This window comes from Pseudopipra pipra, chromosome 9 (assembly GCF_036250125.1).
Source record: "Pseudopipra pipra isolate bDixPip1 chromosome 9, bDixPip1.hap1, whole genome shotgun sequence".
Classification (NCBI taxonomy): domain Eukaryota; kingdom Metazoa; phylum Chordata; class Aves; order Passeriformes; family Pipridae; genus Pseudopipra; species Pseudopipra pipra.
Window position 1 is genome coordinate 30810663 of NC_087557.1, and position 22759 is coordinate 30833421.

At 38.9% G+C, this 22759-nt stretch overlaps 1 protein-coding gene across 1 annotated transcript in view; it reads right to left on the reverse strand.

Annotated features, from left to right (window-relative positions):
- The window catches only part of LOC135418485 (uncharacterized), an 80075-nt gene that overhangs the window by 43746 nt on the left and 13570 nt on the right, over positions 1 to 22759 (reverse strand). Inside the window, exons 5-6 of the mRNA XM_064663903.1 lie at positions 8608 to 8702; positions 7817 to 7971 (exon numbers count right to left, since the gene is read on the reverse strand). The gene's annotated coding sequence lies outside the window, so the exon portion shown is untranslated. The remainder of the gene's footprint in view (positions 1 to 7816; positions 7972 to 8607; positions 8703 to 22759) is intronic.

Here is a 22759-nt window from a genome sequence, read left to right on the forward strand (position 1 = left end):
ATTTACCTTCTCTGTGCAACTGGATTTAATCCACAGTTACATTCTCTACCTCTTTGTCCAAAAAGAACACATCCAATGTTTGTTGACTTTTTCCTAAGACATCACCGTATGCAGCTTTTTCTTGTCATTAGGAAGACTGTCCAACAACAGTCTGGACAAGTGCCATTGATTTTAACAGGTATTAATTTTAAGTACATCGTTCCACTTCCAAACCATCATTTTCTCAGGTACTGACTGGGCAGTATGGACAATTAGCTGCTCACACTCTCTAAGGAGAAGAAGAGAAAATCCTGTCTTCCCTTTCCTTAAGCCCATCATGTGTTACTAAAATCTGATTCTTCTCTCTTGACTAAGAGGGAACACAAATCTGCAGCCACATAAGCTTCAAAATGCTCTGCTGTGCAGATTTTTTCTCCCTTCTCAAATCACTCCTACCAAGCTACTTGTTCCTCCTGCATCCTCCCTCCCCACAACCCCACTGCTGGTAAGGAGTGAAGTGTGCAGGACTCCGACGGAGCGGCTCCGGCCAGGCTGGGGAAAGCAGAGCTGACAGAGGCACCACAGAGCTCAGCTCCAGAAGCACTGAGATGTGTCAGAGCTGCTGCAGAGCTCACACAAACACCAGGGTTGGCTCACACTGCAAAGCAGACTCCTGACTGAAATGGATGGGAAAAAAAGGGCTGTGCAGGGAAGTGCCACCAGCTCCCGGGATGTGGGACACTGTGCCATCCTCCACTGGGCTGGCAGGTGAGAGGGGTTCTCCAGAAAAAAAACAGGGCTTTATAAAAAAAAAGGAGATTATTTTTTGTTGTCTTAAAAATGTTTCAAAATTTATGAAATGATCAGGTTTATTCATGTTTCAACTTTAAACTTGTGATACTTTTCGTCAATTAAACAAACTCCTCCCGTAGCTGTGGCATGAGGAAGGGGATGTGGCAAGCAGTAGCACTGTGTAATAAGCAGATCATAGTAAGGGGAGGTAGAGAACTAAAAATAAACAGCAGTCTTAGTGGCATGAAAATCCACTGGACTGTCTTAACAAGGACCCCCTGGATAGATGAGATGGTTTTAAGAAATGGCATCAAGATCTGAACACTGTCTACAGTAATATTAAACACTAATGAAGCATTGCTGTTTAGCTTTGCATATCCAAATGTGAATTCCAGATCAGGATTCTGTAGCTGAGTAACTAATCTTTATTGTGGTATAATCGAGGTTATGATTTTTTTAACATTTACATGATTGATTCATGCATACAAGATTCATTTGTAGGTCATGGCTTTCTTTGTTTTTAACACTTTGTTCCTCCATTATGAAAAACTGCCGACCCAACCATTGCTCATTGCAAGGGAATTTAGCTTTTGTGACTTGTATTAGATCATATTTTCAATACTGAAAAATTACCTCGTGATTATTTCTGGTGACAAGTCTTCTACTGTTTTTTCACAACTTTTTTTCAAATAAGAATAACAATTGTCAGTTGTCTAGATGATTACTTACTTTCTCAGAGCTCACAGGGTCATATTTGCAAAGCAAGTGACACAAAACTTCATAGAAAATGGAAAAAAAAGGGCAAATATATTTCTAATCAAAGACTTCATATCCTCCCATGTTCTATATTTGAGGCAGCGTAGATGAAGGTTTTAGGAGCAGACAACTGCCTCCATAGAACTGTGTTCCCAGTCACTGCCTCCCAGAAAGGTTTTGCACTGAGCTTTTTTTGGTGCCTCCATACACAAGAGGGAGCAGGATAGAACATATCAAGGCCATGGCATGTACAGTGTCTTCCAGAAGAGCCTTGGCTCAAGGCATGCCTGCATAATAATATCAACTAAAAAGGATAAGTCTACTCATTAGCAAAATATCATCTAAATCTCTAATGAAATTAGCAAGACAATAATCCTTGTTAGCACTAATTTTTACCTGAATGATAGAAAAATATCCCCTTTTTACTCTGGCATTTACCTGAAGCATGAAGGACACCATGCTCATAAGGCAATCAGCAGCAGCCCTACATAAATACAAGACATATTGCCAAAGGACAAGGAGAATTCCACTCAGACAGTTCTTTTCTCAGGGAATCTTTTAGGATGAAGCCCTGGAGATCTTTTTGGTACCGTGAACTGTTCCTTTATCATCCAGCAAAACAACCCTAATGGAGTTTATAATCCTTAATATCTTGAAATCTTCAAGAGTCCAAAAGGATCACTTGACAAAGTATTTTCTGGAAAACATATTCCTTGTAAAATTTGAAAAAGTTTAGGGCAATTTACTAGAATAACTGGAGAATTTACTAGGATAACCAAGAAATGACTGCTTCATCTGGACTAAAAAAAAGTTTTTAAATATCAAAGCAAATGAATGGAAGAACAACATTTTATATCATCAAAATAATTCATTTTCCTGATTATGTAAATAAATATCCTAAACAATAGAGAAGCCCCTCCACCTAAGAAAAAATTAAAATACATTTTCTGAGCCACTTTGAAATACACTTCACATACAATTGGATCAGAAAGAATTAAACCAACTGTTTTATCTAAAATAATAATAGTTTTATATATTTATATACATTTATATATTTATATATTTTATATATGTTTATATATTATAAATATATTTATATATTTTTATATATGTTTATATATTTTTATATATCTATATATAGTACCTCATATATCATATGATACTATATAGTATTATATTATATATAATCTCGTGTATTATCTGATGACTTTTATTGCCAGTGCATCAGTCAGGAACACACCTAAAGCAAAAGGATGTAGTTTCACACCAAGTGCCATGAGCACCCAACTGCTACAGTGGATGAAGGCAAGAGCAGATCCTTTGGTTATTTAGGCAAGACCTTGTGAAAGAAACAGAACAATTTCCATGAAGGACAGATGGAGATTCAGGCTTTGGACTTGAGGGTTACAGGCATTTCAGAGCCATTTTCTACCTTCCTGTGTCCTTCCCTTCCCCCTTAGGAAATAAGGTCTGAACTGGGCACGTACAGGTGAGGAAACAGGGACATAACTGGGAACCTGCAAGGTACTGAAGAGTTAGTGTGGATCAAAGTACAACATTCTCAAGCCACTTCCTCACTCCATATTCACATATCTCCCCCAGGATAAATTCTGACCTGTCTCTGTGCTGTCCTAGTCCCTGGTGCAGACAGCTGAAGGCCAACAAAAGTCACCGCAGAGAAAGGATTCAGCAAAACATCCAATGGTTTTGAACAGTTCAATGAAGTGGTAATTCATTGCTAAAGTCAGTGTAATCACTGATTATGCTGCTTAATGCAGCAGTCTTTTGTTCCTATCAATTTGGATTAAAATTTCCTATTTCCTAAGAAACTTCCTTTCCATAGTCCCTTTCAGAGACATCTGTCAGCAGGTCTTTGCCCTGTTTGCTGTCATTCATTCCAAACAGGTTCACTGACAGCTGGCAGGGAGGGATCCAGTCTGGTCTAGGGAAGTAGGAAAGAAAAAAACAAAACCAAGATTACCAGAAGGTTCAAATTACAATTGCACTCAGCGTGTGTGAACTTTCTTTGTAGGAGAGAGTTTTCAGATGCAGATTTATTTATAGAAAAATATGGACATTTCTTTCAAATGACTGTATTAATTTATGAGTGAATCCTGCTGAAAGGAACTGGGCAAACTCATTGTTAAAAATCCCACACAGTAAAAAGTAGGGCTCAACCCTTTCTTGCTTTTAAAAGTGTTTCCCTTCTCTAAGCTTTGAACTTAGTCCCATTATAACAAATGTACTCATTAAAAAGGAAATCAATCCACATATTCAAATTATTGACATTCACCCTACATGGAAAATAATCAGGATTGCAAACTCAGGTCATGAGTATATTTTTCTTGTGTGTTACAGAGCTCTGGGGATCTTGTGATCACAGTTACACAATAACTCCAGCACACAAGAAACAAAGCCTTGTTATATTATGAAAACATCAACACACCTCAAACAATGGAATCAGACTTCATAGGTATAATAATTAATATGTGCAAAAAGGAGAACAAAAGATCAAAACAACTTAATTAAATGCCAGACTTTACAAGCATATCCTCACCTCTGATACATGGACTTAAAAGCATGTAGGCAAGACTCACAGTAGGAACCATTCTTTGGTTTAATTAATTACTGGAATAGTTAAATAGCATTGACTGAAGAAAATATAGGATCATTTAATGGAAATGAAGAACTTCATAACAACCCCCAATGTGTGCAAAATAAGAATTGCTTTGATCTTGAATATTTTGAATTTGAAAGCTGTTTAAAACATTTTTTAGAAACTTCCAAGATTAATTCCAAAAGATTAAATTTTTAAAGAAAAAAATTCACATTTGGAGTAATTTAAGCAAAAATGACCACACTGTAAAATTCTCAAGAAGTCCAAAAAATAGTTTCAGATTAATTTTAAACTGGGAAATTATCTCAGATGTGAGCTGTACAAACTGGAGCACTGTGGCAAGTTCCAATTCACACACTCAGCTCCTCACAAAGCAGAAAATGCAAGGTTGCTTTGTCTTGGCACACTTTTGGGATAATATTTTCTAAATGTTTTCACTTGGAACTCTTTTCAAAAATATCAGGCACAAATATACATTTCTCTAAAACATCAACAGGGTTTAGTAGAGCTGTGAATTAATTGCTGAGACGTGTGAAAGACTAATGAAAGGATTTCAGGCGAGCCAGGTACAGGAGGACCCAGCCAAGAGTCCTGCTGAATTCCTGTCAAGGGACCCCCCCAGGCCAAACCTGGGCTCCTTCAGTGAGGACACATCCAACATATCTGTTGTGCCAAACCCAAGATCAGCTGGAATTCCGATTAAAAAAAAAAATGGCCCCTTTCCAGTCCCTTAATTAGTTGTTATACACCCTCAGCACTTGGAAGATTCTTCATGTGAAGACCAAAAAATTATAATCCTACTATATATATATCTCACTACACAAAACCAACCAACCAAACGCCCCCAAACTACTTTAAACTCAGGTAGAGTTCAGAAGGAGAACTGTAGGGGATCTAGACCCAAATTTAGAGAAATGCCTTTTCTTTGGATTAGATTATATGAAGGAAATCTGAGATAACTGATGTCAGGATATGCAGTTAATTAAGAACTGAGCTGGAACAAAGCTCATGGTTTTCAAATGAGAAGCTAATGTGCTGCCAGCTGGAATGTGCAGCCCCCCCATGGTAAGGCTGAAAATACATGTTTGTAAACTGTGTTCCTCCATGTTTTCTGTGCTCTGGAGAAACCCAGAACTGTCAAAGATACAGAGCAATACATCACAATTAGTGCACAGCTAAAGAGAAGGCTTTTCTTAAATAATTTTTTTCCCTCCCCAGAAAGACAAAAGAGCTCCTTCCAGTAAGGAAAAAGGGAAAAATGAGGATGGAATACCACTTATTCAGGCAAGAAGCTTTCTTCCAGTCGAAATATCTATATTTCTTATGCAAATAAACTTTTTGTTTTAAATGTTTTAAATTTCTTAAACAAACTGGACTGGAAGATGGAGTTGTTCAAGATCATTAACTGCACTCAAATTTTACAAAAATAGCCAGGCCAAGCAGTAAAGGACCATCTACAAAGGTTACAGCATGGCCACAGGTGACACGAGATGGAAGAAAGCATCTGGTGGCTCATCACTGAGCAGCACCTCACCTCAATCTGGTATTTGTAAATATGAGCATCAAACAACTGGAAAAGACAAAGCCATAGAAAAGGACTTTTCTATTTATCCCTGGACTTTCTGGAGCTCCTCACCATCTCCCTGGGAGAGCAGCCTGACTGCCACCTTTGTTCAGTGGCCAGGGAAGGACGGGGGGTTGTGGTTTAAGGTGGGCTGACAATGCCAGGGGTGTGGGGTCCATCCCTCTAAGGGCCACCTCCCTAAGAGCTGGGATTAATGACCCTGGGGGGTCCCACCCACCTCTGAATATTCTGTAACTCTTGTAATCAGAGCAGTGAGAGCTCTCAGCCCACACTGAGTTATCCTGCTGGACATAATGCCAGTGGATCAGCTGCCTCTTGAAAACTGCCTCCAATCTTCTCTGATGTCTTGTTTTATTATAAAAATATTCTAATATACTTTCCATGAGCAGAGACTCTAATTACCATAAAAAAACCTGTTTACTGGTACACAAATATCTTTGGACATATACTGTTTATATTATTATATAATTAACTAAGGAATTCTTTTTTCTAGTTTCCTTTACAAACTCAGCAATTTAAGAATCACCTTTAGAAAAATTTAGGAGAGAACTTGGTGATTGCTGTTCATTTGCATATAGAGACTTGAGCAAAGACATCAGGTGTGGCTTAGATCCATTTCAAACAGACATATTGCTGCTGATTGAAAGCTCTACCTCATAAACTTAATTAAATGATAAGATTAAGAGAAATATGTCAATAAAGAACAAACACTGTGAGTCTGAAGAACTCAGCACCACTGCAGATATGCAGCAGACTGTGTGTTCATCACATGAGGTGTAACAAAGACACCATGGAGCTACCTCCATGGAGGAATGCCTTTCTTAATCCCTGAAAAGGGCCCTTCCTGGTGGCAGGAAAGAAAAAGAGAACAAGGAAATCTAGAATTGCTAAAGATAAAAGGAAGCTGCATGACAGAGCCATGAAAAACAACCCAAACAAGCCCTGTTCCTGCAGCTCAGTTTCAGCATCACTGGTGAGATACTGTTGTCAAAAGATCTCCTAAGAGATTAGATTAAACAATTTCTGTAATCAACAAATGGGATTTTGAGAACGATACTACTCAAAGTAGTAACAAATTACTCCAAATGCATATTATACTGTCTATTGTGCAATCTGGAAAGAATATAAATTTTAATGAACAAAGGAATTTAATTTATTTCTAATTTGACATCTACAGTCTTCATTAATATGTCTGTTCCAAGCACTCTTTATAGAGAGGTCTAACAAGCAAAATCCACTGATATTCATCCCATTATTTAAATTAAACACCTTCAATTCTGTTAGGTCAAGTCACTTGCATTTCTGCATTTACTAACTCTCAGCTAATCCAAAATGCCAGTAAGGATTTACCAATCCTAAAACTGAATTCCTCTGTCTATCTCTAAACCACTGCAGTTATCTGTTACAGAATAAATTAGGAATAATAGGATTCTTGTTCCTCTAGACTATAACTATTTAGTAATTTAGAGATAAAACCAATTAGTATTAGATCCTTTTTGCATCTCATTTTAATTGGTATTATATTGTATATTCTTATTCTTCATTGGGTAGCTCCACTAGCAGGATTCTAATATTAATATGTGTTTAGTACTTTTTAACTATATGAAATTATTCCAGTCAGGGTAATAATACAACCTCTCAGACGTCTTTTCCATCTACTAGTTAGCTAACACAGTAAGACTAATATTTAATGTTATTAATAATTCTCCAGTCAGGATTAAATAAGGGATACAAAAGGTTGCTAAATTCAAAACACTGTTTAATTTGGGTAGAGGTATGCAAAGCAAAAGCTGGTACAATGCCTGGGAGAAAACTGTTGAAACATGCTGCAATTCCTCTTTAGTTCTGTTCAACCCTCTGGTTTTTCTTTCCTGATAAACATTTGCCCCAGTGCCTGCTGTGCAAAGAACAACAAGGGAATCCCCACAGCTCCCACCCCGATCAGCGACTCTGCCTCGCCCGTTATCCCACAGCTCCAGAAGAACCAGGAAAGGTGGGATTCCCACCCCTCCCAACAGGGATCCAGGCCAAGGGATCAGCCTGGTGTCTCACAGGGACAAAACAAGGCCCAGGAACTACTTCAGTACCTCTCTAAATTCAGCCTCCAGTGCTGGAAGAGAAACACCCCTAGTGCAGCTGATGCCTGGAATTCCTTTTCCTGGGCTCCAGTAAAATTGTAGCTCTGTGGTCTCTTCTCTTGTTGTCTTGTTGATGAGCCCATCGACTTCTCCGCTGATGACAGCTGCCAGGGGGAAAACAAAAATCCTAATATAACATGATAAAAGGTTGTCTAAGGGGGAAATCCAAGCCCAAGACTGAAAATGCACTGTAGAGTATATGCTAAAACTTTATAGCTTTATGTAGCATAACTAAATATATTACTCTTTTTAATACATTGAAACTATTCCTTTCTTGACAAAAACTTTAATCTTAGGGATGTCAGGACAGTTTTTGTTGGCTTTTACAACCATAAAAACAATACTTGTGAGCTAGGAGACTGCCCCAGGAATGCTTGCTGATTAAGTCTATTTTTTTAAAATATATTCTTGGTATTTTTAGCCTGAAAGAATTTCAGGTCTAACATTAGTTAAAATATAGCAATACATTATATGAATAGAAAACAGATTGTTGTTTGTTCTGTATATATATACATATATATATATACATATAAAGGCAGACAACATGGCTTAAAGAATGATTCATCAACGTCTCCATTGCCCTCAGTACTTGCAAATCCTCATTTTCAGGGAAAAATACTACCATGTTCTACAGTTTCATAAATAAATATATAGTATGCCCAGAAAACACAGGATAGCTGCTCTTCAGCCAGTGTCAGAGGAGCACAGAGGATGAATAATAAACTATAAACTGTAAATACCAGTTTGGAGCAGCCCCAGATGTGCCCATGGTCGTTGCCCTCATTTGCTTTCGGCTCAGAATATAAAGCTTCTATCACTTTTCAGGGGGCATAACCTGCAACAACATTTGCAATTAGTAAATATGTCATGGATCTATTCAGCACTTGCTGAAGGTAAAGCAAGAGGTGTAAAAAGTCTTATATACTTGAAAACTAAAGAGCAAGTAAACATAAATCAGAGTTCTGTGGGACTGGATTATATCCGTGACATTTCATCCAATTGTTTCTGTCTCCCCTGTTATTCTTTGTTGGAGATCTGAAAGTATAAAACTTCACAAGTCTTATGGGGACAAAGCTCAGGGGGTGAGAGAGAGAGAAAAATAGCCTAGATAAAAGGTCAAAAGTTGTGGAAAAGGACATAAAGTGGAATCCAAACACAAGTACCGTGTGTGATAAATTCCTAGACATATTTCCACCGAAATGCTCCCTGACACAAGTTTGGGAAAGCAGGGCAGGGGTGTCCCTGTGCACAGGCACAGCCAGGCCAATAAATCAGAGTGAGAGAAACTCCAATGCCACAGGACAGTGAATCATGGCTGATAACAAAATAATCAACACATACACAACTCTTTTGATTGCAATTTTTGAGGTTCAAATTAATTTCAGGGGTTTTTTTACAGTAGGAATCCAAGGTTTGTTGTAGCCACTTTTTAAAAACTTTATATAATACCAGCCAATATAGAGTTCTGTGGTACATTTTATAACACCAATATTTCAATTACAATAACACAGCATATATGCATAAGAAAAAATATAAATATATATATAAAATTCTATAATTGTCTCATCATTTGAGTGCGTGTGCTACAAATAATTTTGTTCAGAAAAGGCAGATAGTGTCTACATGCATTTTTTTTCCTCAAAATGAAATTGAGGAATTGCATTTGGTTTTCTTTTCAGGCAGAATAGTTTATTTATCTATGTATCTACTTAAAGACTACTCTTTCTTGTGCACAATGATTTATTTTTCTATATATTTTTGCATGAAAAACTCAGTCAATATATGCAGCATTGTGAGCACACATTAGAAAGTTTAATTAAACTATTAAACCTGTAACCTATTAAACTTGAAGTAAAAGCTGTCAAATGCCAGGGAAGCCATTCCACAAATAGAAGAAATCTTATACCACCATTAAGAAAATATGACTGAAAAGAGTTACGGAGCAGAGTTTCAGAGCCACATGAAATAATATTTTTCCAAGTCTAACACATAATCAGAAACTAGCCCATAAAAATCACACATACTTGTTAAGAGAAACAAATATCAGCGACCCTAAAAGAGGACAAATAATTTCATTTCATTAGTCCCACCGTGTAGGGTCTCAGTGAAGCAGTGATTTACAGCCCTGTTTGTGCACACAAACCACCTCCTGGACAAGCCGCACACACGGAGATCGGGACAGACTGGCTGTCACAGCATCAGGCCCTAAATAAGGGCCTGCTCAGATGATTGGGAAGCTGTTCCCAAGACTGACCATCAGCCATCCTCAAAGTTGGCTGATATTTAATTGAGTAATCCAACCGAGTGTGTCTGAATCTGAATATTTGTGGAGTTAATGCCACACAACAGGAGCAAAATGGCAGCGTGGCACCATCAGAGATGACAACTGTTGGTTGATCAACCTGAAGTCACAATCGTGCTGCAACATTAATAAGGAGCCTGAATAAAACCTCAGGGGAAAGAATCAAAGGAATGCTTCTTTAATCAAAAAATATGTTAGAATCTGTAGTCATTATTACCATCAATCTATTGTCATGGATCGTTCAGGAGAATTAACCAAGCCAATGTGGAAGGTATCATAATGTCTTAAAAACCTATAAACATGTAACAGAAAATTACTTAAGTGTGTAAGGTTGGTATGCAGAACAAAATTAATCTCACTTCCTGAACTTTGTCCCTGCTTAGTTTTGTCCTTGCAGGGGTCAAGGCCATTCCCCAGCTCAGTTCACACTGATTCTGTCAAACGCTAACAACAATCCTGAGTCACAAACACATCCATCCTGCCGTGCCACTGCCAGCTCATGAGTGATGAGAAGCATCAAATCAAAGCAATTAAGGGCAATATAAGAAAAATGGTGCATCCTAATGACAGGCAATATTAATTCCACCCTGCGAATGCACACTGCAGCTCCACGGCCACTGCAGGGAACAATTACTAGTGGCAACTTTGATTTTGGGAGCCACATTCTACTTGTCCTCTTGGAGTCCCTCTAAACGTTCATATGAACTGGGAGAGGATTTTTATACTTGAAAATGTGCATAAGTCTCCCTGACACAGAATGGTGGCTGGACTAGAGTGGCTGCCTGCACAGATGTGCAGAGGGACTTACGGGTCCCTACACCATGTGAGCTAAAAATGAGGAAGGACTCCTGGGGCAGGCAGCCCATGTGGGGCAGTTTGAAGACCAGGACTCTTCTACTGCTCCTATCTATTATTTGTTTCCTCATATTCATCCTGCATTCCTCTGCTGGAACAGGTGCAGCCACAGAGCGAGCGCAGCACACGGCACAGCAGCCATCAGTCACACACCACATGCAGAGCAGAGCACACACAGTCCACAGGCTGTTTGCAAAATACCTGCTGAAAACAAACACACAAAAACAAGTCAAATGCTGCTTGCAGGAATTCCTGATGGAAAACACGAGCACTGTGTCCCAGCATCCATGGGGTGACAGGGAAGGAGGTTTGACTGGCTCCTCAGTGCCCTGGTGATGGCTTGTGGAGAATGATCCCATCCTCCTCTGTCAGGGAGAGGGACAAGATTCAGGCCATGCAGGGATGGTTCAGTCTGGCTCACCTCCTTTTAACAGAAGGGGTGTTTAACTTAATAGAATTATATCCACTTGGGGTTTGCCACGAATTGATAAAAGGTGAGGGCCAACAGTGGTGAAGTGTCTTCAGTCTAGTCCAACATTTCCATATTCCTGATGTTTGGGAATGGTGTTTTCAAACCTGAATGAACCTAGTTTCAATTCAGGAAATCTTTCATACGAAATCCATGACTGTTTCTCTGCAGCACCAACAAGATGAAGAATCCAATCAATTCAAGAAGGCCACTTTCAGGAGACCAGTTTCCATTTAAGCCAGCTGGGACTAACAAGCTTTCACCAGGTAAAAGAATGAGGAAGGCAACCCCAGAACCTTGGTGTGGAAGCCCTGAGATAAGGAGCCAATACAACAATCTATTTTGTGAATGGGAATAAAAAGAAAAGGAAAAAAAAAAAAAAGAAAAGGAACCTAAAAACTTAAGCTGATCCCAAAAGAAAAAGCATTTTAAGTTAATAGCCACAGTGAAAAAGAAAATCCCATATGGAATGAATAATTTTCCTAACACGTCTTTTTTAATTTGGAATAAGATTTGTGATAACAATGTTAATGCTGGGGATTTTAAGTGACAGAATATTATTCTAACTCATTCCTTTAAAGTCTCAAAAAAAAAAACCTCTCACAAAAGCTTCTTTGTTAGGCCTAGTTTAGGCCACCTTAAAGCTCCTTTCAATCAAAGTACAGCTTCTCATTAAGGGAAAAATGATTATTAACATCCTCATTTTGCTTCCTCATGTGAATTATTTGCATTCAAAAATGTGCACGGCATTAGTTTCAGGGTAAATGCAAATATGACAGCGGGATTTCTCACCAAGCTCCTTTTTATTATTAGCTCTTTTTATGCCCTCCATTTATTATTCCCTCATCATTTTTCACAATGTATTAAAATGTTACATTTCCTAAAATAATAATATTTTCCTTCATTTGGTAATTGTCTCAGTCCAGTCTACAAAAGTCTCCATCACTGTTCCTTCAGTCTGTAATTTGGAATAGTTTATGGTAATTGCTCATCACTGCTCGGGGGAGCCTTGGGCATTAGCTCTCACAGTTACAGCATCCCCACTCTCCCACTGAGTATGTGATTATTTTAGGTGAAGTTCATGTGGCAGGGGGATAGGGCAGGGGCACTGGCAAAGCTTAGATTGTGACTGCCCATGATAGACTCTCAGCTGGTGGTCTGAAGATAAATTGAGATATTTTTCAGTTTTCTAAGCTTTATCTGTCCCATGTCTGCTGGAAACAATGAGGCCAGCTCTGAAGCATATTTGGAGCTTACTTTAAATATAACACCAAACCAAAACAAATAAACTATTACTCTGACTCATCTTCCTGACATTTTAAGAGAAATGATCCTGGATGCTGAAGATTAGTCAAAACATAGTGTGTTCAGTTAGAACAAAATCCAGTTACCAGTGGCATACTCTCTGCCAGGGTTGTATTTGATAAACTGATTACAATTACTTCTTTTTTCCCTGGTCATATTAAAGAAATGAAAATAGATCTGACTAATAAAAGCAAACTAATAAAATCATTTGATCATCCTGATTCACCGCACTTCACCGTGCCAAGCTTCCCTGGTGACTCTCCAATTGTTACTGTCAAATTCTCAGGCATTCATTACACTCTGGATGAATTACATGTTCCTTTGTTCTGTTGCTGTGTTCATGTCCATCACTGCACCATCACCACCATTTAACTGCAGCAAAGCAAAGACCACTCTGGTACCACTCAGTGGCTGTGAAATAATGTTGTTTCAGAGTAACACATTCTGCAATAAAATCAATCTGCCATTGACATGAACACAGATAGCATCAAATCCAGATATGTATCTAAATACATTTAGAAAAAGCTCATAGTTGATATGATTTTTAACTTTCTTCCAGAGGAGGCTCCCAGATTTATCATATCATTCACCAGAATATAATTGAAACACTGCTCTGGAATTCGACCTACTGATGTTGAAAATTATTGAGAGGAGTAGAACCAATAAAGCAGTTACTGGCAGGATGTATGCTAAAAGCAGATCATATCCTATTTATATCTTTCCCATGCCTTATTCCATCTCCCTTGCACAAATGTATGTGCCCATGTTGTACTCACGAGTGTCAGGATGAGTAATCTGGGCAATTGTGAGCTCAAGTAGCGTAACTCACTGCCTTGGAACTTGTTCCTTTTCCTAAAGGGGTTTCCAAGTTAGGGTGGATTAGTTTTCTGCAGCGTTCTGTGGGAGAGACTCAGGTTACCTTAGGGATCATTATGACAGGGGACCACAAAAAGCTGGGAGTGCAGAAGAAGACAGAAACACGTCATGCCCACGATTCGGTGGTGACCCACCCAGCCAAATTAAAAGCAGTGTAAATGAACCCCAAGAATTGTTCTAGCCATGTGAAATCAAGACAGACAGGAATTGGAGGGCAGGAATATGGCCAATGGGCGTGGCAGTGAATTCAAGAGCCTGTGGGATAAAATCCTTGCTCACCAATGTGTTAACAAGGCTGTTAAGTATTACCATGTGCATTTCCAGCATTTGTAACAGCCAATAGTGAATTCCACATCAAAATATTCTTTTGAACATAAGAAATTCTAACAAATGTGCTTTTTCATCTTTCCTTTTCTTTTTTTTTCCAATTCTGATATAAAGACATGCAGCAATTGCCATTATTATGTTTTTAAAGACATATTTGGCTCAGCTACATTTCTCTCGTTCTTTAACCATAGATAATTAAATCAGTAACTTACATTAACAGAAAGGATATTGGTGGTAGAGAGCTTATTCCCTGTTCTTTTCAAGAGGTCCTTCAAGCACTGAGCCTTCATTTGGGCAAGTAGTACAGCTTATTAAAATAAATTCACTTTAATGCCATCTAATTCTGCAATGATCAGTTAATTATGGACTCCTGTTTAGTTTCCAGTCCAAGATGAAGGCATAAAATCATCACCTGACAATCAGAGGATTGCATTTCTATGACTTAAACCATAGTGTAGTAATCAGGTAACCCCTAAGAATCTCACTCTTTGAGGAATAGTAAGGAAGGGAGCACAGGTTGCAGCACAAAAGCTGTATTGACTGTTTATCAATTTTTGCCAGTCATCTCAGCTTCTACTTTCTTCACCACATGGAGATGTTCTGAACAATGAAAATAAAAAACCACCTACAGTACAGGGAGTTTGCAAACACAAAATCTGAACTCCTGTCAAATAGTAAGACGATGCCATTTTCAAATAATTGCTGAAGGACCAGTTAGCATTTGCAATAGAAACTCTTGTTTGGAGAGGAATTCTATACATTTGATATTTTCTCTTAAAAGTAAAAGCCACAGAAATCAAACAATCCTTCCAAAATACTTTCAGAGTTTTCTTACTTGGAGAGTGGAGCTTTTCCATCTTGGAACCTGACCTTTCTGCTATGTGCAACTGTTCTCCCTACTGGAGACAGCAAAGAGTTGATTCAGAGTTAAATGTTTTACACATCAGAATGGTTACTCTAAGGAATTATAGTCTGTCCTGTGTTTCTCTTCCACAAAGCAGGAAGCCTCACATTTTTGTTAGGGAATCAAGAACACTTTACTGTGCCAATCTCTTTTTATAAATCTCTTTTTCTTTTCCTCTCAGCATTTCAGTTTAGCTGTACCAAAGTCTGTCAGAATGGGGCAATAATCTCTGCTTGGACTTAGGATACCTCTAGATCACAAACTGAGCTACAACCTCCATACCCTGGGGGAAAGAGGTGAAGTGTCACCAAAGGCAAGGTCTGCCACCAGGACAGATCCAGACTGGGGCTGACAGAATACCTGCTTATATCACACACAGGCTGTTATTCTTTAGACCTGTGAGACCAAATCCTGGTCTACACATCTATTGGCTTTTGGCTCCATAAATATGTTTCCCCTGGACCAAATTTATAGGAGAATGAAATCTTACACAGCTCCAGGCAGGAGCAGCAGCATGAACACTGACTCAGCTCTGCTGAGGTCATAGTCTTTACAGGGCCAGGAGAAAGGACTGGCCATTCATTTTCCCTGACATGATGTCACTATTCTCATTACGTGCAAAAGTGCTCTTCCAGACTAGTAAGCTGTGGCTGTAGGCTGGGGACGAGTTTCAGTGAGACAGAGCTCAGAAAAAAGTGCCACAAACTTCCTTGTGAAGGTTATCCTTGTTGCAAATGGCAAACCAAACTGAATTCCCAGCCCAGGCAATAAGGACTGCCAGTGAAACCCCAGCCCAGGCAATAAGGACTGGCAGTGAAACCCCAGCCCAGGCAATAAGGACTGCCAGTGAAACCCCAGCCCAGGCAATAAGGACTGGCAGTGAAACCCCAGCCCAGGCAATAAGGACTGGCAGTGAAACCCCAGCCCAGGCAATAAGGACTGCCAGTGCTGTGCTGGCTGCAGCAGAGCCTCCTACAAACCCCACCGTGAGACAGGGCCACAAGAGCCCAACACACTCAGGTTGTGATTTAACCACAGCTGGCAACTGAGTGACCCGGGGCTGCTCACTGCTCACTCCCCTCCTGCTGGGATGGGGAGGAGACCTGGGTCGACAAAAACACACTTTAATTCAATAACAACAACAACAACAATAATAACAGAGAGGGGGATGAAAGCCAAGAGAAACAAGTGCAGCACAGCACAATCACTCACCACCCACTAACCGATGTGCAGCCCCTCTCCCAGGTGGGGGCTCCTGGCCAGTGCCTCCCAGCCTATGGAACGTGGCATTCCATGGGATGGAACATCCCTTAGGCCAGTTTGGGTCAGCTGGCCAGACTGTGTGCCCCCCTGGCTTATTGTACTTGGTCACTGGCAGAGCATGGGAAACAAAAAAATCCTCGATTTGGAATAAACACGACGTAGCAACGACTAAAATATGGGTGGGTTATCAACAATATTCTCATACTAAATTAAAAACACAGCACCACACCAGGCACTACGAATAAAATTAACTCTATCACAGACAAAATCAGGACTACTTAGAACCCTTAACAACCCAACCAGACATTTCAGAAAAAAAAGTCCCAAAACTAACAATTATCTCAATTTCTGCAGCTATTTTTTATTTACTTACTTCCTTTTTCTCAATTAAAAAAACAAAATTAAAAAAATCAAGTTGTTCCAATGTCTTTCTGGTAACTGGAGAATGATCCCCATTCACAGAGCTATAAATTACTCAAAAATATTCCCTGGGGGAAGAATATCTCCTTAATCCACTGTGCAGTTGTATGTACTCAATCTCACTTGATTTCCTCTCTCTTTTGTCATGTATGCTGTTCCACCTGCCATTACAGTTGAAATGTCTATCAGAATCTGGCAATATATATATATATATATATAGGAAAAATAGCTCTGGTTCTTTTATTAGGAGGTTTTACTGAAGATGATACACTCTCACATCTACAGGCTGAAAAGAAAATGATAACTTTTATAAGACACACATTTTTCAATTCAATAAGAAATGATTGGCATAGCATGATTTAAAAGAGATATTGGAGTAGGTATCTCCTGGTAGGTAACTCTCTGTGTCTCAGCTGAACACAGCTCATCCAGGACAGATGGAGGTCTGGATGTTGATCCATTAGAGCCCCTTCTTTTAAAGAAAAGGTTTATTGATGAGAAAAAGTTCATTATTTTTGGAAGGGTGAGGGGAGTATTACGTGCCAGAATGGAAAAAAAGAAGAGGAAATCAGTGAAATACAGAGCTGACATCCCTGGAACGAGTACTTAATAAAAGTAAATAATAAAAGTAAAACCAAACACATTCAAAATACTGAACTAGCAAATATTACTGAAATACTAAACTGATACAAATTGGCATTTTAAAAGCAGACTTGCAGAAGAATTTCTGAGGGTTTGGTTCAGCCTTTTAATTGTCTCTGCCAAAACAGAAACACCAATTTGACTCTATCTGGGACAATGAACTGCTTCTGTGATATTTAATGGTATTATTAAGAGTCTAGGAAGCATTTGCTGTGCCTGCTCTGTCCACGTTTTCCCTCTGCAGTCCCCACATGCCTGAACATGTTTCCTGTACCTTGTGAAACTCTTCCCTGGTCCCAACACGATGCCACATCACTGTGCAGGTCCCAGCCCCAAGGTGTGTTTTGTCTGAGGCAGCAGCAGAGTGCTGAGAGCACCCAGGCAGAACAGCCCTCACCTGGGCAGCTCAGGGAAGCTGTGCCTGCTCCCTGTTTTGCAGCCTGGTTTGATCTGGAGAACAAGGTTTTCCTCTCACTGTTGCAGGCTGTGAGACATTCTGGGAAATAAGAACCTACATGGATCGTGCAGGTGTTTTGTTGAGGGGAGAGCTATTAAGGCAAGTTCCACAGTGTGTGGAACTCTGCCCAGCTGAACCAAATTTATCAGGCTGTTATTGCCTGTAAGCCAAAATACAAGAAAAAGTAACAAGATACAGTCCATTTTTGTTTACAGAGATGAGATTAAGGATTTTCACAGTTTCTGCATCTTGCTGTGCAAATCGAACCCCTAAGCTTTGTCTTGACAGTCTTACACAAAAGCATTTATTTCAGCTTTCATATTAATGCCTTTATCAGATGAAACTTTTACTTAGTCATATTTATACTAATTTAAGTAGCCAGCTTAGTGACTCAGCTTTCTAGGGGGCTATCGTCTGCTTTCTTTCCTTTAAAAAATGGAAGCAATTATTTGTGCTTATGAGAGCAATGGGAACAGCAATGCACTAAAGACAAAAATATATTAAATTATCCACAGGAAAATCACAAAGAAGCTACAACTGCAGTAAGTGTTCCCACTAACTACCCATCCACTGCCCTCCTTCTCGAATTACTTACTTGAGTGAATGGCACAGCAGAGAGACAATCTCAAAGAGCCATTTGGCCATCACCTACTGAAAATGAGCTGAGCTCATTTGTTGAGGAATTCTGCTCCTATTGATCAATGGCTAAAAACCCCAGCACAGCAGAGGCTTAGCAAGCACACACACGAATTCAACAACAGCATCTGTACTTATAAAGACAAGGATTTCCTTGAGTCTTTGCAGCATGATCCCTTAACTTGAGATTTAGAAGTGTCCATTGCACTGGGAAAACATGGTTTTAAATGTACAAAAATTCTACATTCTTAACTGGAAAAGGTGGTGTCAGGGTCAGGGTTTTTTTCCTATTTTCACATAAATCTGTTAAAGCCAGAATTTTAGAAAGTAAATTAGTTGACTATTGTAAGAATGTTATTTGACATTAAAACAAAACCAGGTATCTAGTACAATGAGATGGTAAAAAATACAGATACACTATATATTAGTTTTCAAAATGACAACTTGACTTAGAGAAGTGAAAGCAGAGGGGACAATGCTGTGACTGATTTGAATGAGAGCTCCTGATCTTATCAATGGTGTTATCCTGCTGCTGCTGCTGCTAAGGCACCTTTCTTTAGCAGTTATACTATTTGTATGTGCATGAATTCATTCAGCAAACATCTTTTGCACTTAGCAAAAATGAAATGTAAGAATCATTAGAACGTGGGTGAAAGGGTATTTTTTAGAAGAGACAGCAAATTCAGTAGAACAGTTGTTCTAGCACTTATTAAAACTTTTCAAAATGGTAATTTATCTCGTGTCCCTAATTACTGAGCCTCACTTCTGGTATCCTGACAGATAAACCTGTTTGAAATTCTCGAAGGGGCTGCAGAGAAGTGACGTAGCCAACCCCCAGCACCTTCTGCCACATCTCTGCCAACGTTCAGCTCCAGGCACTCTGACCCCCCAGCTGATTATCTGTGCCTTGACAATGCTGTCTACAAAAAATGCCAGAAAATTAGCACTTCTGAATGCCTGCTCTGCATTCTTCAAGTACATTATTAGAATTCTTTTGTCAAGAGAAGCATCCTACATCACTGTATTCATAATAAATGCTCTTTGATTTGTATGACTTTGTGTTTGTAATAGACCCAAACAAAGATCTCATTTGTTCTGCTGGCAAAAGCTAATCTGTACAAGGATTTTTTTTTTTTATTATTTTCTGCAGAAACTGCCTTTCTGAGCCTAGAGATTGGGTTAGCTAAAAGCTTCACATTCATTATCTTTAAGGTACCATGTTAATGAAAGGATTTTAATCATTGACATTGCTATGTGAATTATTATTACACAAACCCCTGCTGTTGAGTAAGACAAAATTAACCCAGTGTAAGGGGCATTAAAAAAAATCACAGCTAATTAGTAAGCTAACAGGAACAAAGAGAATGTATAACGAAGATGTTGAGAGGAAGACACGTAAAATCTGTAGCTTCCATTCCAACATTGATCTTTCTGCATGGAAATCTTTTTTTCTGTCTGATTTGTTCCATTAGTCTTGAGCATTTTTATGTTTTGCAATTAGTTTTTTAAGCCACAATGCCTCACTTCTCTCAAACTGTGGAAATCCAAAGGCTCATAATAGAAAATGGAAGATATTTAAAAATGCTTTTAAATTATTTCCCCAGCGATCTCTATGAGAAACATAAAGTAATTCTCTGGATTATTCTAGGAAATTATTTCCATATTCTCTGCTGTTCTCCATGAACTGCAGAATGCTTTAACTAATCTAGCCAGGTTCCACTGGACTAAGCCCTTCATTTTAATGGACTGGTACTATTGTCCAGGTTGCAATTCCATATGGAGCAGATAAATGAAGCTATAGGTTTAAATCACTGCATGGCTTCCCTTCCACACTTCCAGTCATGCTGGTTTCCAATGGGCATCACATCACTGTGCTGATGTAAGAGCCAAGGATGAGACAATCAAATCACAGAGAAGTATTCATGCTGGGTGCCATTTGCTTATAATTGCTCTTTGTAAGTTATAGTTTCAGATAAAGCTCCCAAAATGGAATGAAGGGAAAATAATAATTAAGTCTGTTTCTCTTTTTGAGCCTGACAAAGGCTTTAAAAATTTTTTTAACGTGTTTGTCCTTCTGTTCACTATTCCACACATCCCCCCTTCCCTCCTTTGTTCATCAGCCTTTTCAGCCTGATAATTAAGACTCAAAATATTTGCTGCAGTTGTTTTTTTTCTGAGACATCATTTGGTTTGTGTTGTAAATGTAGAACAACAATCATCTAGTTCTCTTGTGTGCCAGTAATTTAGTATTTCAATAATCTCCAATTGTTGAAAGGTTTAAAACAAATCAACATTTCCAGCAATTTCCTTTTCTTTGTAGGGAAAAAATATGTGAACATAACATTTATGGCATATACTCTTCTGTTTTCCCTTTTTTCCTCCTTTTTTTATTTTGTGATCTTTATGAGGGAATTAAAACACAGGGCAACTGCTTAGCATAAAACAGAAGACTCACTTCAATAAAAACGTAACATTCTTGCACAGGGGCAGTTTTTACCACCAGTATCATTGCTTCAGCTCAGCTAGTGCTGAATAATTAATTCCATTAATTCTTTCTCAAAATTCAGGTAAAATAAAAGAAACATAGTATCTAATATATTCTGCAAGGGGTAGTACATTTCTTTATGCAGAATTTTTCAGTGTTTTAAAAAATATTGGCTAACTGTGTAAAAAAACCTGTAAGCCCAAACCGTGTTAGGTCTGAGACATGCACAGTGGGTCCAAGAAGGGTAATGACAAAACTGGGAACTCGATGTTGAGCACCCCAGAACAAATTTCAAAGAGCAATGAAATTTATTTTATTTCCACAGTCCCTGGGCAATGTTCCTCCCCACGGACTATCAGATCTTTAGGGACCTGCCTGAGCCACTGTTTTGTGAGACCTGTGGATGTTAGTCAGGCCAGTTGTCGGAAATGGATTTAGATGTTCAGCTTATACAGCACTGAAACTATTTGTGTGACAAGCCTAGAGGCAAGAAAATCAGTGATAACTCACAGAACAGAACCTACCCCACAGTCCTCACTCCCAGTGTATTCTTTTTCATTTAACACTGATACACCAGGGAAACAGTAAAGGTTTTCCTACATTACAAGTTTCCCTATAACACATCTTTCAGAGCACAGAAAGGCAACACGAAAACTGTTCCTAAAATTGTATGAAAATCCACAAATAATGATTCAGCTGAAAAACCAGGAAGGACATTCAAGCTGCAGACAGGAGAGAGACCAGACCTCTCTGGCTGCTTTAGGACTGGCACAGGTTCATGAGCCCAGCTGAGCAATGAGTGGCAGTCACAGCAGACAGAAGTCAGGCTCCTGTGCTGTGGCCCTGCCCCAGTGGGGCAGCTGGAAACGAGTCCTGGAAAGAGGAACCTTCCAGGGAGTGCAGATAACAAAGGTAACAAAGCTCCTCAGGAACATCTGCTCTCCCTGCAGTCAGTGTTCCTACCATGCCATCCACTCCTCAGTTAAATTACAGCCTCTCTCCTTGCAAAGCAGTGCTGTACAGATGTGGACAAAACTCCTTGGATAACCACAAATGATTCACAAGCTTCCTTCCAGCTTTTAAACAATCCTGGCAAGCACTTCCTACACCTTTTTCCCAGCCACCAAAGTGGTTCCCTTTCCCTCCCTGTGCCAAATCAATCAGCTCAATACTGACCTGGTGTGAACCCTGCAATGTGGAAAACAACAGAGAGTTTTAGCTGTAACAACCCCTACTTATATATCACCCATAATGCTGCATTTGACTGAGCCTGAATTGAAAATAAAGAAATTCATGAAAGGAAAGGAGCTGAATTAAATTTTCTGAAGTCCACAGCAAATCTCTGTTGTCTGTTGAATGTCATGTTTTTACTTAAGGTAGATGCTATGTATTTATGAAAATGAGATACAAGTCTATCTATCTATATGTGTATGGCTTCACATACAGGGGTGTGTGTGCATTTGCCTGTAAGAATTGCATAGGAAAGCTGATTAGAAAAATAAGACTCTCAGCCCTGACCCATTTGTGCTTTTCAGGTTCATATGGTACATGACTATTTCGTCCTGATGTCAATGAAAACTGTATGTGAGCAATTATTCCATGATATAAAATAGAAAATTGTGACTTTTAGTAGAGAGGTTTCCTCTCTTTTGGATAAATATTATTCAAGTTAGCCATTAAAATCTGAAAACATAGAGAACCTGACAATACACTTTTTTGAAGAACTATTTCATATTGTTAAACATGTTTCCAGCTCTGTTTCTTCACAGCACTTATGTATATGCTTCCATATTAGCATGCATTCAAGTTTGTTACTGGACAGGGTTGAAAATCTACTTCTTTCAATTTTTTTAAAGACACTTCCTTCCTATTTTAATGTTAAAAACAAAAAAGAATTTTACACCACTTCTTTATGCCTTATACAAATGATTTCCAGAAGTTTTTGAATTTT